Raw genomic sequence first — 19,498 nt, 5'->3', positions numbered from 1 at the left:
ATATGTCGGTCTAACCTTTTTAGTAACGGAAATTGTTGTTGAAAAATGAGTTTTTTTAGGGTTTGTTGGAGTGCTTTTGAAACTCTTTATTGGGTTTTTGAAAAAGCCGAATATTATTGACTTTTAAAAAATTCACTTTTTTTTTTCAAAAAACTTGGTCTTTACCAAACATTTTTTTAGTTTTTTTTAGTTTATTGGCTTTTTGAGAAAACCAATAAGTTAATAAATTATTTTAAAAAACACCAATTTAGTAGTGCAACCTTTAAAAAAATAAAGCAACCCCTGAAATTTTTTTCTGCGTCCGTTACTACTACCATACCCGCCATAGTTGATAGTAAATTGTGTTTATAAAGCCACGCTTTTGACCAACTTCGTTGACTACCGCCTTACATCTTGGCTAGGTATGTTGTTTTTCTTAGATGTGTTAATATTTTGGTGGTTTTATTGTTGCCATAAGTCAACAAGTTGCTATGAAAAATGTAGAAACAAAACGTTCTCAACATGAACGATTCTTATATCATTATAGGACAAAGAATTAGAAGGTTTTCATATACTTAAAAAATAAACCTCACTATAAAAACCACCTAATCTACTCTCTAAATTTATCACTCAATCTAACCTAAAACATCACAAGAACAGATGAGAGCTATGAAGAACCTTAATCTATACAGTGAACAGAAACCCTAAATGGAGATATTTTGAGAGAACGAGAGAGAAAGCTAAGAGATGTATGCTTCTAATCTTGAATAATAAGACAAATACAAGCAACTAAGCAATATATACACCGGGTCGAGGATGACCCGAAGACCCTCGTGTAAACCTAATAAAGAACCCGGTAAAGTTACACTTTCACCCTCAAACATCAAACATATATCACTTGTACATCAAAACAAATACAAAAACACAAAATATATCCAAAAAAAAATGACCAAATGTTTAGTTTGAAAATATATTGAAAATATTTATTTATTTTAATAGACCCCCTCAAATTAATCATTTTGTAAAACTAATATTTTAAAGAAAAATGATCAAACAGACAACTTTTCACTAAGAATCTCATGTTAAGAAGACACAAAAGATTTAGTAAGAATATTCGCTACTTGATTAGAATTACTAAATTTGATCAACTTAATAACTCTTTTTGAAATTTGTTCTCTTATAAAATGAACGTCAATTTCAAAATGCTTTGTTTTATCATGAAACACATGATTCAAAACTAACTTGATAGTTGACTCATTATCACAAAAAACATTTATAGGAACAACATTCTTAAACCCCAAATCATACAAAAAAAATCACCCAAATTAACTCACAAGACAATGAACCAAGAGCTCTATATTTTGGTTATGTAAAAGAACGAGAAATAGTAGCTTGTTTCTTACTTCTCCAAGAAACAGGAGAGTTTCCAAAATACACAACATAAGCACTAATAAACTTTCTAGAGAACAACATTTTTGCCCAATCTGCATCTGAAAACCCTCTTAAAACAAGAGAATCAAAAGCATATTTCAAATAACTAACACCCTTACTAGGATTATGTTAAAAATATTTCAACAACCTTAAAGCAACCGGTAAATGAGCCTTAGTGGGTTTGTGCATATATTGACTTAATACTTGAACATAATATGTAATATATGGTCTAGTAATACTGAGATAGATGAGTTTCCAAATAAGTTTCTGAAAATCTGTTATATTTTCAAGTAAAGCATCATCATTATTATTATTATTATTATTATTATTATTATTATTATTATTATTATTATTATTATCTAAAACAAGATTTGGCTCAAGAGGAGTTTTGACCGGCTTACAGCCCAACATTTCGAATTCATGAAGTAATTCCATACATTACTTTCTTTGGGACAAAAACACACCATTTGGAATATTAACAACTTCAATATCCAAAAAAATATTTAAACTTCCCTAAGTCTTTTATAAGAAATTGAGACTTAAGAAAACATTTTACTTTACTAATTCAAATTCACAATTTCCTATCAATATTATATCATCTACATAAACTAACATAATTATAACAAACTTCCCAGCATTTTTCATTCCACTTTCATGGAGCCTGTTTTAAACCATATATAGATTTTAACAACTTACAAACTCTTTTATCATTTTTACTATGATACCCAAGAGGTAAAACCATATAAACATCTTCTTCAAGAGAACCATACAGAAAAGCATTATTTATATCAAACTGATACAAATTTTAACAAAAATTAACAGCTAAAGTGATAACAATACGAATTGTAACAATCTTGGCTATAGGAGCAAAAGTCTCCTCATAGTCAATTCCTTCTCTCTGATTGTAGCCTTTTAGCTACAAGATGGGCTTTATATCTTTCTATTTCCCCATTGGCTTTGTACTTAATTTTATAAATCCAACAACAACCAACAAGTTTTCTATTTTTAGGTAAATTAGTTATTATCTAAGTGTTATTCCAAGTTTTCTATTTTTAGTTAAATTAGTTATTATCTAAGTGTTATTCCAAGTTTTCTATTTTTAGGTAAATTAGTTATTATCTAAGTGTTATTCCTATAAAGTGCTTCCATTTATTTATTCATATCCTTAACCCATTCAGGATTAAGAGAAGTTGCATAACATTATTGAGGCTCCACAGTTTTATCAAGATTAGCAACAAAACATTTACCTTCAGTAGACAAACTAGATTAATTAAGAGTTTTTTCAATCCCATATTTATATTTGCCTTCTATCATGTAGTCACTAAACCTAGAAGGAAGGTGTGACTCTCTGCTAGCACATTGGTGACCGACCGATAGAGAATCTAGGGGACTACTTTTCTCAGCCATGACAGAAGAATCAAGACCATACCTAACATATAAAGGCACATAGGACTCCTCAAAATGTGGACTAGTATCTGAACTTTCCTGAGTAGAATCTGCTATATCTAGGTTTAAAGGATAACTAGCACCATCTAACTGATGATCCAGTCTCTCACTATTACTAGGAAAACTTTCATCAAAAGATGATTCAGAACAACCAGGCTCATCATAGGAAAATGGATCAACCCCATTAGAGTGTTCGTTAGACATATTGTAACATCCCGATGATAAGATACTTCTAATTTCAACCCTATAATTTAATTATGTTGCATTTTGGTCCCTAAGTTCAAGAAACTATGCAAATGGAGCCCTAGTGGCATTTTCGTAATTAAGCCTTGGGAGAGTACGCCATGCGTACATGTGTGTGTTGGGCGTACTTGCCAGATTTAGAAACCCTAATTTTTAGGGTTTAGCTCATATTTGAACATCCTTATGGATTCATTTCCCCTCACCTCATCAGCCTCCACCCCCTTGAGACGTTTTGCAATCCTAGTTCACCTTGAGAAGCTATTTCAAGCCTAAGAGTGTGTGTTTTGTGCTTAGAATAAGAAGAAAGGAAGCCAAGCTCATCTTGGAAGAGTGAAGCATTTTGAATTTGGAGTTTCTACATCATTTGCAACCTTTCTAAGGTATAAAGATTGCAACTCTATCCCTCTAGCATATAGATCTAGATTTGGATGTCTTTATGAAGCTTTTTGGTCCCAAAATGTTAGATCTTGAGCATGACATGTTCTTGACCTTTAAGTTGTCACTTCAGACCCTATGAGGGGTCTTAAGTCATAAAAATGGGTTCCAAATGGTTAGTTTCGCTTCATGCATCATTTAGAAGGTCTTAATGGAATAAGACCTTGAGTTAAGCACTTATTGGACATGCTAAGTCATAAAGTTGGAGACTTTATGACTCTTTAGAGTATTTTAGCCATGGATCTGAATTACAGACATAAGAGCTTTATCCATTAAGCTCTTAATGGATTTTTGGACTTCGGGGAGTACGTTCCATGTACTCATAGTACACCCTGCATATGAGGTCAACCATCCCGATGGTGGTCAACATGTGAGGACGGTATACGCCTCGCGTACTCACATTAGGTCAATTCGGTTGAGTTAACTCGACTGGGTTGACTCGGTTGACTTAGTTGGTTTGACTAGTTGACTTTGACGTTAACCAAGTTTGACCTTAAGGGTATTTTGGGAAATTTTGGGATTTTGATGGAGTTGAGACCTCATCAGCTTTGTCCAGTTGCGAGGTAAGTTTTCCTCACAATGCTTGCGGGTCGAAGGCACCAAGGTCGGACCTTTGGATCTGATATCCTGTTATGTATGTTATTATGTTGTAGTGATATGTTAGATCGTTATCATGGTATATATGATGATGTTATGCTTAGTGATTTGTAGATCTGTCTGACTGTCTGTAGACTGTTATATGATTATCTGTTATATATGCACATATTTGGTCGGTGACTGAGGCTTTACTGCTTTGTGCATAAGCCAACAAGCCAGGGGTATACCAACCCGATGGTTGAATGGGCTTGAGGTTATTCCATCCTGAGGATGACAGGACCCGTTGTATATTAATATTCCAACCCAATGGTTGATGGGCATAGTGTATTCCAACCCGATGGTTGACTGGGCCCAGAGTGAATTGGCATTTCAACCTAATGGTTGACTAGGCCTGGGGTATTCCAACCCGATGGTTAATTGGACCTGACATGCTGTTATTGTATAGGTTATTTGTTTGTGTGTGGTTGTACTTTGGGGTATCTCACTAAGCTTTAGCTTACAGTTTTGGTTTATGTTTCAGGTACTTCAGATGACCGCGTGAAGGAGAAAGTGTGACCGTACACATCCTCATGTTTTGACTTATGATTTTGGGAGACTTTGATATCGAAAATGTTTTGAAAACTATGATTGTAAACAATTTGTGAATTTGGGTTGGTTTTAGAAAGTTTAAATTTCTTTTGATTTTTTTATGGGTGTTACACTTACCAACAATATGACTTTACATTTTGAAAGGAAAGATTGATTCATAAAATTTGACATCCTTGGAAATAAACATAGAATTTGAATCGAGAATTAAAACCTTATACGCTTTCTTTTCCAAAGAATAACCCAAAAAGAACATATGTTTCAGCTCGAGAAGAAAACTTATCATTATTATTCAAATTTGTAGAAAAACACAAGCATCCAAACACACAAAGATTATCAAAGTTTGGACACTTCTTATAAACCAATTCATAAGGAGATAGATCTTTTAAAACAAACGAATGAGTTCTATTGATTAAAAACATTGAGGTAAGAATGGCATCACCCCAGTATTTCAATGGAACTCCATATTGAAAAAGAAGAGACCTTGTAGCATTAAATATGTTTGTGTTTTCTCTCCACAATACCATTTTGTTGTGGAGTATAAACACAAGAAGTTTGGTGAACAAGACCATTATCTTCATTAAAAGTTTTTACACGAAAATTAGTAAACTTTGTTCCATTATCAAATCTTATAGTTTTAATGTTCACTTGAAACTGATTTTTTAACATTTTAAAAAAGTGACATAACTTTGATAAACTTCTTCTTTGTACTTAAGGAGGAAAACCAAGTAGCTCTAGTAAATTCATCAACAATAGTCAAGAAGAACCTATAACCACTTATAGACTCTACACGATATGGTCCCCACACATCTAGATGAAAAAGTTCCCCTAAAGACTTGGTAACATGTTCACTATTAGAAAGGGAGTCTCTAGTTTATTTTGACTTATGAGAAACTTCACAAGGAGGTAAAGACACATTATTGAAATTAAGTTTATTTTTAAGCACATTCAAGGCTTGATCTGCGGGGTGACCAAGCCTACTGTACCAAGTAAACTTAGAAACATAACAAGAATTATTTTGTAATAGAGGACTTATTACCTGAAATGATAGGATCAAGATAATAAAGTCCTCCAAATTGATTAACAGTCTCTACTGTCCCCTTAGACTGTGAATCATGAACACAACAATTGTGTTCATTAAAAACAACCTCACATTTACTGTCATTACATAACTTATGACCAGATAAAAGATTTATATTGAAATCAGGAACAACAAATACATCAAACAAGGTAAGAGAGTTTAATAATTGTAAATTCTTAATTTTATTAATTTGAGAAGAAGAAGCATTTTGGTGATTGACCTTTAGGTTCAACCTAGACATATCAATAGAATCTTGAAAAAGTGACTCATAACTAATCATATGTTGACTTGCTCCAGAGTCAATAACCTATTTAGACTCAAATTTTGGTTTATAGTGCTTAGGATATCTAATTAGTTTAAAACATTTTCCAACAACCTATTTATTAAAACTGGAATCAGGAAAAGAATTGCATGAAATACCTGCCATTTGAGCACTGACATATGCTTCATCCAATCCTTGCTTGTTCTCACCAATGAGCTTAAGGAACTTAGCATATTGCTCATTAGTAAGATAATGACAATCTGAAAGATTATCATTATATCTAGATATAAAGGACTCGGAATGGTAACCAGAAGCATAATTACCAAAAAAAAATCTTTTTCTTTGATTATTAGACTCAAATTTTGGTTTATAGTCATTAGGATATCTAATTAGTTTAAAACATTTTTCAATAGGGTGACCTTTGAGGCCATAGTTCTTAGATTGGGGGAACTTGACATGTAGACTTAATTTTATTTTGAAAAAACAAACTTGGAAACAAACGCGAAAGACTAAGTTTTCTTATTAGATCTTAGTAAATCCGACCCATGCTTTTTATTAGACTTCTCTCCAGAAACTAAGGAGAATGCAGTTCTTACAAAAGGAAGAGGTTCTGTTAATAAAATATGACTTTTAACCTAACCATAAGACTCATCTAAACCACTCAAGAACTGCATTAGTTTCATCAATTTTGAATGGTTTTTAAAACTATTAGCAGCTTCACCAAAACATTCAGTTAGATTAGTTAATGCATCAAATTCTTTCCAATAAGAATCAAGTTTATTAAAGTAATAAGATAAGGATAAACTACCATGAGTGAGTGAATTGATTTTCTGATTCACATTAAAAATAACAGACCCATCAGATTTATGGTAGGTTTCACAAAAATTAGCCCATATTTCTTGAGCACTTCCAGAACAACCATGATTAGCATATAGATCTTCATAGATAGATCCAAGAATCCAAGAACAGGTAATGGCATTATCTCGTACCAATTTAGCTTCTTTAATAGGATCATTACTAGTTTTATGGAATTACACCATATCCTATAATTTTCAGTTCCTAACAGTTAAAGCAAATCACGCTAGTGAAAGCATTATCAGAACGATGAACATAAAGAGGATCATCAAAATTAGTCGCAGATTCAGTTTTAGCTCCACTATAAGATTCAATAACAGGGCCAGTCATCGTAACAGACAAGAAAGAAGGTAATCATAGAAATACAACAAGAAATCAAGTAAACCTAAAAACAAACTTCTGTAATGCCAAAATCCAGATGAACACCATGTTATGTTGGGGTCTAGGATGACCAGAACAGAGTCAAGAAAACACAAAAAATAAAACAACAAATAACTGGTGTACTCAAGACACCAGGATCTCCCACATATACAGCTAAGAAGAATATATAGAAAGGAACAAGGAACACTCACAAAGGTCCTATTATCCACTTTTAAATTTTATATTACAGAGAACAAATCCGCTCCCTTAGTTCTGTTCCATCTAGACTTAATCAGTGATGAAATCTGATACCTAGAGAGTTATTTCAGAACTAACCAAGGATTGACCGATCGTAGACGGATCACAACGATCGACAAGAAGAGACAAGTTCTTCAAAGGATATAAAAGGACAAAAAATACTTGAAATAACCATGAACTTAACAGAAAAGGCAAAGAAATAGAAGTTTCTATTTAGGGAGATCAACACAGAAAACCCTAAATCAGAACCAGAAACCCTATATCTTCACAGTTTACATCAACGATTCAGAGTTTTACAAGAAACCCTAAATCAACCCAGACAGTATAGAACAAGATGATCGGAGATCAATAACCATAAAAAACAACAAAACAAATAGACAGATTGTACCTCTCGGGTAGGAAAAGCAGTCAAACCACCGAAGACTATCAAATAAGAAAATCAGAGCACAAAATCTCTGATACCATGTGAAAAATATAGAAAAAAACTTTCCCAACATCAACGATTCTTATATCATTATAGGAAAAAGAACCAAAAGGTTTTCATGTACTTACAAAATAAACCTCACTACAAAACCACCTAATCTACTCTCTAAATGTATCACTCAATCTAACCTAAAACATCACAAGAACATATGAGATCTATGAGGAACCTTAATCTATACAGTGAGCAAAAACCCTAAATAGAGATATTTTGAGAGAACGAGGGAGAAAGCTAAGAAACATCTGCTTCTAATCTTGAATAATAAGACAAATACAAAGAAGCTGAGCAATATATACACCGGGTCGATGATGACCCGAAGACCCGCGTGTAAACCCGATAAAGTTACACTTTCACCCTCAAAAATTAAAAAAAAATATCAAATGCACATCAAAACAAATCCAAAAACACAAAATATATAAAAAATAATTGAAAAAATGTTTAGTTTCAAAATATTTATTTGTTTTAATAGTTGTTATATTACTTATGAACAAAGTATTGTGTCATAAGAGGTCGCACATCCGACGCCGCATGGCAAGAAGTAGCCTTTGGAGGTTCTCATGTGGAACTGGGAATAGATCACCGTGGATTTTATCACCATGTTGCCGAAGATTGCCAAGGGTTTTGATGCTATATGGGTCATCGTGGATCGATTGACCAATAGTTCCCACTTTTTGGCCATCCAGGAGAGCTCTTCGGCCGAAAAAGTTGGTCGATGTGTATGTCCAGGAGATTGTTTCTTGTCATGGGGTTTCGGTCTTCATTGTTTCAAACCGAGATGTCTGGTTCAGTTCTCGATTATGGCACAATTTCCATGAGGAACTGGCACGAGGCTACATTTCAACATTGCTTATCACCCGCAAACCGACGGTCAGAGTGAGCGGACCATCCAAAAACTTAAGGATATGTTGCAGGCTTGTGTCATATATTTTGGTGGGAGTTGGGATTCCTATCTACCTCCTACAGAGTTTTCTTACAATAACTATCACTCCAGCATTGGTCCCCCACCTTTTGAGCTCTTGGATGGTCGGAGATGTCGTACCCCGGTATGTTGGGGAGAGGTTCGTTATAGGGTCACGGGATGGACCGAAGTAGTCCTTCAAACCATGGAGCTTATTCAGCATATCAGGCAGAGATTATAGACAACTCAGAGTCGGTAGAAGACTTATGCCGACCGATGCCGATCAGAGTAAGAATTTCAGGTTGGCAATATGGTATTACTGAAGGTCTCACCCTGGAAGGGTGTGATACGCTTCATGAAGATAAGGAAATTGGGTTCCTGGTATATTGGACCATTCTATGTAATAGCCAGGGTAGGAAGAGTGGCCTACCGGTTGGATTTATTGAGTGAGCTCAGTCAGATCCACAACACTTTCCATGTCTCTCAGTTGCGAAAGTGTGTGTTAGACTGTGAGGCAGTGGTACCTTGGGATGATATTCAGGTCGATGAGTTCCTGAATTATATTGAGAGGCCGATGGCTATATTGGAGAGAAAGATGAATGTCATGTGCAACAAGGAGATACCTTTGGTAAATGTTCAGTGGCAACATCAGAGAGGCTCCGAGTGGACCTGTGAGCTGGAGGCTAAGATGCGGGAGCATTATCATGAGTTATTCATGACGGCCGACTTCGAGGACGAAGTCTAGTTCAAGTGGGGGATAATTGTAACATCCTAATGATAAGGTACTTGTAAAGTTAATCTTAAGTATGAAGATTATTTGCATTTTAGCCCTTGTTCACGGAAAAGGTTGCAAAATGGCATGACATTTTTGTAAAAGTGAGCAAAAGGCACTTACGCTAGGTGTAAGTACCTCTAATGAAAAATGGCATCGTTTGGCGTACGCAAGGCGTACCATGTGTACGTTGGGCGTAACTCGTCTGGAATCAAACCCTAATCCAAAGGTTTTGGACCCTATCTATTCAACCTTATGTCCCATCCCCTCACCCACTTCCAACCTCCATCATTTGAGATGTTTCCTTGCAGACCCTAGCCCCCTTTATTGCATTTTGAGACCTTTGAGTGTGTTTTTGTGTGTTCCAAAGGAAGAAGAAGGTGTTGTTGAACCTTAGAAGCTAGAAGCAATCCTGGATCTGGAAGTCTTGCATCATTCTCCATCTCCATAAGGTAAAAAATTCTCACCTTTATGATTAAGTTGCTAGATCTAGCTTGCATTATGATAATATGAGCTTTTGTCCCCAAATATGGCCTTTTTCTTGTGTATGGCATGCTATAGAACGTTTGGGCTATCCTTTTTGGACGTATTTCCAAGACTAGAGTCATAAAAAATATAATCGTAGAACCTGAGATTCTTTCATGCAAGTCATATAAAGCTTTAGTAGTTAAGATAAGTTAGGGTTTTGTTGTTGGGTTTGATTTAGACATGTAGAACCTTAAAGTTGGAAACTTTATGGTTTGGGATTCCATTTGGGACTAATACTGAGATTTGTACATAGTATCTTAAGGAAATAAGTCCTCAAAATGAAGTTGTTAAGACATCGCATATGTTGGGCATTGCTTGTCGAATGTCGGGCGTACGCCTAAGGGAGCCCCGATCTGGATCGCGTGTATGTGGGGCGTACTCAGTCTGGGTTGACTTTTCTTGACCCGTTGACTTTTACTTTGAATTTGACCAAGTTTGACGTAAGGGTATTTTGGGTATTTTGAGCAAAATTTGAGTCTTGGTCTCTATCTGTTAGATAGGTGACTTGTAGAGCCGGTAGTTGGATCTATTTATAGTTTAACTTTTTGTCAGACTGTGAGGTGACTTTTCATCACTGTACTTGCGGGTCAAAGGCACCAAGGCCGGCCCATTGGATTTATATATTGTTATACATTGATTTATGATATGCTAAGTATGGGATAGATCTATATGATTATATGATAGTTGCCAATATGCGTAGACCGGTAAATCTGTAGGACTACCTATGATTTACGGTTGCATGATTATCTGTTTGTTGATTATGTTTGTTATGTATTATATGTCGACATATTGTGTTGGGTTGAGACATTACTGCTATGTGCGTGAGTTAACAAGTCGTGGATATTCCAGTCCAATGACTAAGTAGACCTGAGGGTATTCCAGTCCGATGACTGAGTGGCCCACTGTATATTGGTATTCCAGTCTGATGACTGAGTGGACCTGTTGTATATTGGCATTCCATTCTGATGACTAATTGGGCCAGGGGTAATCCAGCCCAATGGCTGTAGACCCGTGGGTATTCCAGTCTAATGACTGATCGGACCAAGCATGCTTGTTTGTATATGATATGTGTATTGTGTGGTGGTACTTTGGGGGAACTCACTAAGCTTTGGCTTACAATTTTTGGTTATGGTTTCAAGTACTTTTGAGGATCGTGGAAAGGCGAAGGCGTGACCGTGCACATCCTGATTTTTATGTTGTTGATCTTTGGAGACTCTAGTTTTAAATAATATTTGGGAAACAATGGTTTTGTAAACATTTTTATTAGTATATGGGTTGTTTTGAAAAGTTTAAACTGGTTCTGATTTTTTAGATGTTACATTGTTATACTCCCCCAAATGGAGAATGTTTTTGGATCCACCATTAGGTATTGTAACGCACGCGTTTCCAGGCTAGGCATTATCATTGATGTAATAGTCTAGGTTAACAATTGTAACTCTTTTTGGAGTATTAATGATGAAATATTTGAGTATTATGTGAATTATGTGTTTATTTTCTTAATTATTATAATTTAATGAATTAAGAATAAAATGAGCGTCAAAATTAAAGTATGAGATAAGCCCGATATCTTTGCATGAAGATGTAGTGGTTGAAACAAGTATTCTAAAGATATAAAGAATGCCGAAATCCAAGTTATAACGAAGAAGTTATGACCTGTCGAAGTCTCGCGACAGAACCGACAACGCTGAATGACGTAAAAAGTGAAATTTACGTTAGAGCGATATTTAGCCTTAGTGATCTAAACGAAAGTCGTAGAGTTTGTTAAACCGAGAGTGTGCATAAAAAGAACGCCAAAATCTGACTTCGTATGAGGAAGTTATGATTTTTTGAAGTTTCGACTTAGCAGTATGCAGCCCGAATACTCGATTTTAGATCGAGCGGTTTTTAGCCGCAACAATCTAAACGAGAATTGAAGATCTCGTTAATTTTAGTGAAACGATGAAAAGATAGGCGAAAACGGACGTCGGATGAAGAAGTTATGATTTTATAACGGAGTTTTCCTGTCCCGGCCTACTAAAAATAAATAATAAAAATAAAGTCAAAATGAAGAAGTTATGATTTTATAACGAAAGTTGTAGAACGTGGTCTCACCTACGCGTGAATATAAAGAACGTCGAAAACGGAGTTCGTACGAGGAAGATATGGATTTTTGAAGTTTATTAAATATTTTCGATATTTAATTTAAATATAAAATACCGATACTATCCGAAGGGGGGGGAGTCAGCGATCCTATCCAGGTTACGCCCAACGTAACTAGGATTTACGCCCAACGTAAATCGAAGTTCCAGCCCCCTATAAAAGGATGTCGAGGGCAGCCGAGTTCTTTGCTCATTTCTTCCCTTTCTCTCGCGTTTTTGCATCGTTTTTCGTGCAAGAATTATCCCAAAGCCCCGATATCATTCCCGAGCCCCGAAGCAAGTCCCAAAGCCCCGAAGATCCCAAGAAGTACGATTCCCGAGCCGAAGCTCTGCCCGCGAGGAGCCCGGTTTTTGTGAAGATCTACCGAAGAATACTACTTCTACAAGTCGTAGTGCTGTCCGATCATCTTCTGATCAAGTGAGTGTGTGGTTACTTTCTTCTAACGCATAATTATGAAGTATTTTATACGAAATACGTGTTATGTGTATATTTTGTTGTTATATGTGTGAATGTATATTCACTTTCTTCTATCTCATAGATCTGATTTATTCTCTATGAAATACGTGTTATGTGTGTGTGCCACATCTGTTATGTGGAATATGTATTGATTGAACATACTATACTGGTTTTAAACTATGTATACAAATATATATTTTTATCTACTAATATGTTGGGTAGAACATGGGTAGATAGTTGACGTGTGATAAACAGATGAGAGGCCTCGATATTGTTTTTGATTCAGTCATCTAGCGGAGTTTAGATGACGACCACAGACTTTTCTAGACAGTCCTGTGGAACGCTAACATGTTCGCCACATGTAGGTGTTAATGAACTTGGGTGTTCATTCGCTGTGCTCCATCCCCCTCATGGTTGCCTTATTTGACATATATTGTCGGGAAACCCCCGAATGCATGTGTTGTCGCCCCGATGAAATATTCTAAGACTAGGTCCCTTGTGTTAGTTGTTTTAGGGATGTAAAGTGAGAATAACGGGAATGGGTGATTGGGTTATTGTTGGTTGGTGGAATTAAATATAATTATTTATTGTGGGTTGAAAACTCTATATCCTCACCAGGCTCTCAAACCTGACCCTCTCAGTTTTATTTGTATTACAGGAAGTGGCGCAAGGGCATAAGATGGATGAATCATCAAGTTGTTTTGTTTACAAGTATGTATATGTATATATTTGTTGAACAACTTGTAATGTTATCGTTTATGCTTTATGGTCTGTATCAGAACATGACATCCCGAGTTTTGATTATATAATGAAAATACATTTCTTGATGAAATGCTTTGGTAAATATTATTTTATCATACTGGCCGAGATTTTGGGGATGTCACAGGTATCATCTTCAGTTATACGAGAGTGTTGTGATGTACCTCTCATATATCGATTGTGGAACTACCTCTCATATGTGGACTACAAGAACATACACAAATAAAAATCAGCCATTTTACTACCATATTATTTCCTTTTTCCCAAATGTTTAATTTTTCCCACATCCATCTGTTCACATATTCGCTTTTAATTATTTTATTCAAATGTCACTCATATTAAGAACATCTAATATTTCCATTATTATATTCAACTATAAATTGGCTCAGAGGTGTCAATAAATTCCAATTGCCTTTGCCAAACTGATAAGTGCCAATGTCTATTATGCGGGAGGAGTAATCTACAAAATTTTCTATTAGGCAGAGACTATTTTTCTAATTTTTTTAAACACACGGACCATTAGCTGTAAAAATTTTGCACATTGACCTTTTTTTTTTTTTTTTTGTAAATTATATTACAAAGTGACCAAACCAACCAACATATAAAATTCTAGTGGCCAAATGCTAAAACCCAAAGAATATACTATTGAAAAACATTGGCTATTTCTATAAAACACAAATATACCAACATATAAAATTATTATGGTCAAAATCTAAAACCTACAACTATACTATTCATAAACTAGTTGTTTTTATTATAATAATGATATGTTTATTCCTATAAAAAAGTTAAAAAAAAAAAAAAAAAAAAAAAAAAAAAAAAAAAAAAAACTTAGATTTCGACTACGTTGGGTAAGTTGTAAATTGCTATGTTTAAAAAAAAACGATTTTTATATTATGTTGTTTTTTTGTTACAATTTAGTTTCTAAGTTTTTTTTTTTTTTTTTTACAATGTGAACCATTTGACCGATCAACCCCTCTTTGACATAGCGTGCTAACGTGGAGTCCTTGTTATATGACATGTTGATATGGTATTATTTGGTTATGTGGCACTCACATGACATGATGATGTGTTAATATTGTAAAACACTAAGTTTTCAATTTTCTTTCAATTCTCACTCTATTTTTCTCTTCCAAATCCAACATTATTTTTTTCCAACTATTGTCAATGTTGTATAAAAAAATTACATTTAAAAACCATTTTTTTATTGTACAAATACCAGTTTTTTACAATTAAACCTTAATGATATATATATAAATATGTATTATTTATATTGTAACCATATTTTTAATTCATTACTGAATTTTAATACAATCTTAGAGTCGTTGAGTACACACTCATGACCTAATGCGATCTCGAGAACACGAGAGTATGGGGATTGCGCCAGTGGGGTTCCAAAGGGTATCGCCTTGGCGGTTTTCAAGGGTCTCGTTAATATCTCAATTGTCGTGTTGGTTCCTAACATACACAACTTCTTCCCTAAATAACCAAAAATAACTACCATTTGTTATATATATATATATATATATATATATATATATATATATATATATATATATATATATATATATATTACATGAAATCTTAATAAAGATTTTTTGCATTATCCCAAATTTTGTTTCATATTACTCCATGTATTACATGGTCGAAATTACAAATTTAAAAAAAATATTTTCACACATGATGATTGAAATATCAAAGTTATAAGTGATATTCACTAACTCTTTTACTAACATAAAATACAAATAAAACAAGAAAATTCGAACAAATTTCACAATATAAAAAATGTGAGGTTATATATAATAATAATGTGGATAAAAATATAACTATATTTTGGAACGACATATAAGTTACGTGGAAAAAAATATAACTATATAGTTGGTCAATCAACAAGTTTCATATCAACCATCAATCATGAATGACTCAATTACCAAAGATATTACAAGGAATGCATATTTTTTATGACATTTAAAATGTATTTTGTGACAACCTGAAATTTATCTCGTCACAGTAAACTCTTTTCCGCTAATAAAACTCGCTTTATTAAATTGTTCCGTTAACCTTTTTGGATTAGGTTAATTAAATTGGGACTTTTTTTTATTATGACTTCATGAGAGTCCAAACGAATTAGAAACACGTAAAACACCCTCAATATTCCCTTGAAAAATTTTAGTTACAATCAAGTCAAATTACGACCATTTAATCGGGTATGACCATAAGCTCCGTTTAACGTCAGTATCGGGTAGATTTCCACAGGGCCACAAACTCAAACCCCTATATAAGGGTGAGTAAACCTCATTTACACCCTTTTCACACTCTCTCTCTACTCTCTCTCTCTCTCTCTACAAGTTGTTTTCGATCCAAAAACGCCCATTTCGAGCTCCATAATCGTAAGTAATCTATCCTACCTTGTTGTTTAGCTTGATATACCTGCAAATTCGTGTTTAAATCACCCAAAACCCTCATAATCATGTGTTTACAGCCCAAGAACACTCTTGGACCGCAAACACTCATAAATGGGGTTTTAAAGCCCCAAAACCCTTCCAAACCACTTATGGAGCTTAGTTATGACTTAGGGGCTTACATGAAAGGACCTAGAACACCAAAATCTTAACATATGAGGAGTAAACATGAGTTTACGGCCCAAGAACACTCTTGGACCGTAAACCCCTCTTCATGAGCCGTGAACACCATTTAAGGTTTTAAATTTGCCCTTAAACACCTCCTATGGCTTGGATAAATGTCTAGAATCAACCACCATTGAAGTAGGGGCATTAAGCATCAAAGAAACTATGGACTTAGGAGTTTATGACCGTAAACCCCCCCCCCCCAAGGATTGGTCCATGGGCCGTAAAATCCCTCAAGGAGGCCAAATGATGCCCTAACTTCCCCCTTTGACTTGGAATAATTCATAGAACCTTATATTCTTTCATTTAAGAGCTTAAATCAGGAATTGAAGGACCAAGTGAGAGTTTACGGCCGTAAAATCTATGTTTACAGCCGTGAACTCCCTTAAATGGTTCATTGGGAGCCTTAACCCCTTCCTATACCCTAGAATTCAACCTAGCCTAATTCTACAAGTGTTGTAAGACCTTTGAGCATCCAAGAACACACCACCCATGAGTTTACGACCGTAAACTCATGGGGATATGGTCTTAGGGCCGAAATCTCCATAAAGAGTTTACTCTTGAAGAGTAAACTCCCTAACTAGGCCATACACTCCCTTATTGTAAGCCAATAGCCTCCTAGCACTTGACCAAAGTGTTTTTCTGCACATTAGGATGCTTATACGTGTTTAATTAGTGTTATAGTTGATGGGTTTTGGTCATAAGAACATCCTATGTGCTCATACAAACCCTAATGCTTGGATCTAGGTTTCTCTATTGTACATGCAAGTAATCCAAGACTATAAACCCTAATTCTAGCAATCAAGTAATCATATTAACATAAGAATAGGTTTAAGATGTTACCTAGATTGTTATGTAGTAATAACAATCCCAAATCTCCTTGTATTGCCTTTAGAAAGCCTAGAGTCACAATTGTCACTCCTCTAATGGTTCACAAACACCATAAGCAAGAGGATGAAGAGGAGAGAGGATGGAGGCTGCCCAAAACATGTTCTAACCCTAGAATAAAGCTTATCCGCATTTTTGGTCTTTTAGGGATCTATATATAGTGAGGCTATTAGGGTTATCTAACAAGGAAACCCTAATTTGGATGCTTAAGCCCTAAGCAACCCATAGACTCCTTTAATTAAGGCCTTGGACGATTTCCTTATGGGCTTCCCCATAGAATTCCTCCACTCCTTAATTTAAGACAATCCATAGCCCAAATTGCAATTATCTTATAATTACAATTCCAGTCCCTTAAGTTTAATTAATCTCTTTTAGTCACAAAACTAATTACCAATTAATTATTGACTAATATTAATTAAACAATATGATTTCTCCTTTAATATATTATTCCCATAATATATTAATAAATCATATTTAATCCTTTCTCTCCATAATTCATCCTATCAAGTTGCTTTGGTGAAGGCAACCCAAAAGGACCATGCACCATCGGCTCAAGTACATACCAAAATAGTTATGGACTTAGACACTAATCCAACAATATTCACTAATTATATGTAAACGTATGTCTTCATATGTTGCTAGGTCATTAAGTTGTGTTCAAGTCTTTACTTGACACCGAGCACTCAACCGACACCTCCGTCCGATCCACCCGCAGCAGGTGAGTTCATACCCCTGAATTAACCTTTTAAATGATTTTAACTGCTTTTATAGGGGGGAATACAAGTTGAACTGTACAGTTATTAGATAAATCACATGTGATTAATAAATGTAAAGCAAAATAGATTTTTGCATGTTAACTGTTTTATCCAGCTTAAGATGTTCCAATCTCGCTTTCACTCTTGTTAAAGTATAAATTTCTCTTCTAGATTATCATAAGTATTCGAAAGGTTTTCTGAAGGTTTTTCAAAGGTTTTCCAAAGGTTTTTCAAGCTTGGTTACTAAAGAGACATCAAGTCGTAATTTCTTGTTAAAGGTTTTCCAAAGGTTTTCTTCACTTAAACTGTTTTATCAAATCGTTTTCAAAGCTTGTTTTACAAAAATGACATCAAGTCGTAAATTCTTATTTGTAAAGGTTATCCAAAGGTTTTACCAAAGTTTTCTTCTATGCTTCTATTTCGTTAAATGCATGCCTATATTTGTATAATTATATAAATAATGGTTAAAGGACTTAGGAAGGCTGGTTCGCCCTATTTCCTTTTCCTCATTGGGATGTGGTCTGGTGGGTATCGGTTATCCGTCTGAAGGTCGTTTAAACATTAATTATATATCATGTATACATGTATGGACATAAAACCTCTCTCTCTCTCTCTCAGCCAATTCATCGCCTTGAGTAGTACATGCATCCTTCTATTATTCATGTTTCTGGAACCCTAGTAAATATTATAGGAATAGTTAGGAGACTCTATCTCTATCTCTATCTCTATCTCTATCTCTATCTCTATCTCTATCTCTATTTCTCTCTATCTCTCTCTCTTTTTTACTTTAGAATGTGACACACTATTTCCCTCTACGACGCTTCATTGCGCCAACGCCGTGTAACCAGAGTCTCCGGGAAGGAGAGCGAACATCATGTGTATAGATTATATGGGACTGACACTCCCACACCCAGACTACTAGCTACAGTCCGTGCCGGTAAGGCCCATGGGTGACATAATTCCACTACCTCTAAGCGTGACCCGGAGGGTCATCGGATGCTCTATCGTCGATCAGCATGGTTACATATAGGTTCACATTCACCCTTTTTGTTTTAGACTTTGCTAGCTGTATCGTTCACTCGATACTATCTGGAGTCTGTATTTTCTTGTTTTAGACTTTGCTAGCTGTATCGTTCATTCGATACTGTCTGGAGTTTATACTTCCTTTTGTTAGACTGAGCCAGGCGTATCATTCATTCGATACTCTCCTGGAGTCTATGTTTTCTTTTGTTTTAGTCAGCAGTGTTACTGCTGAGGTATATATATTATTTTCCCCTAATATTTTCACTTATGATTTTCTCATTACTCTTTTAAAGTCAATTATGTATTTGGTAATGATAGTAATTTAAGGAAAACTACTCCTTAAAAACATAAGTCTGTCGGGTCTTGGTAGAAGACTGCTTTTATTTAGAAAATATAGGATTTTCTGGAAAGGACGTTAATATACCGTAGATTCTAAACTACTATCTTTTATGAAGTTATTTTGAATAAAAATGTGTATTTATACAAATGACACTAAATACTTATGGACTCACCATGTGACATCCCCATTTTCACGGCCATAAAAGACCGATTTTATTTATGCTTTGTTTGAAAATCAGAGTAACATTTTAAATAAAAGTGTTGCGGAATTTGTCCCAAAACAAAATATGATAAAGATTTA

The sequence above is a fragment of the Lactuca serriola genome, chromosome 4 (assembly GCF_051521515.1).
Source record: "Lactuca serriola cultivar US96UC23 chromosome 4, Lser_US96UC23_V15, whole genome shotgun sequence".
In the NCBI taxonomy this organism is placed as follows: Eukaryota; Viridiplantae; Streptophyta; class Magnoliopsida; order Asterales; family Asteraceae; genus Lactuca; species Lactuca serriola.
This window is presented reverse-complemented; position numbering follows the sequence as displayed.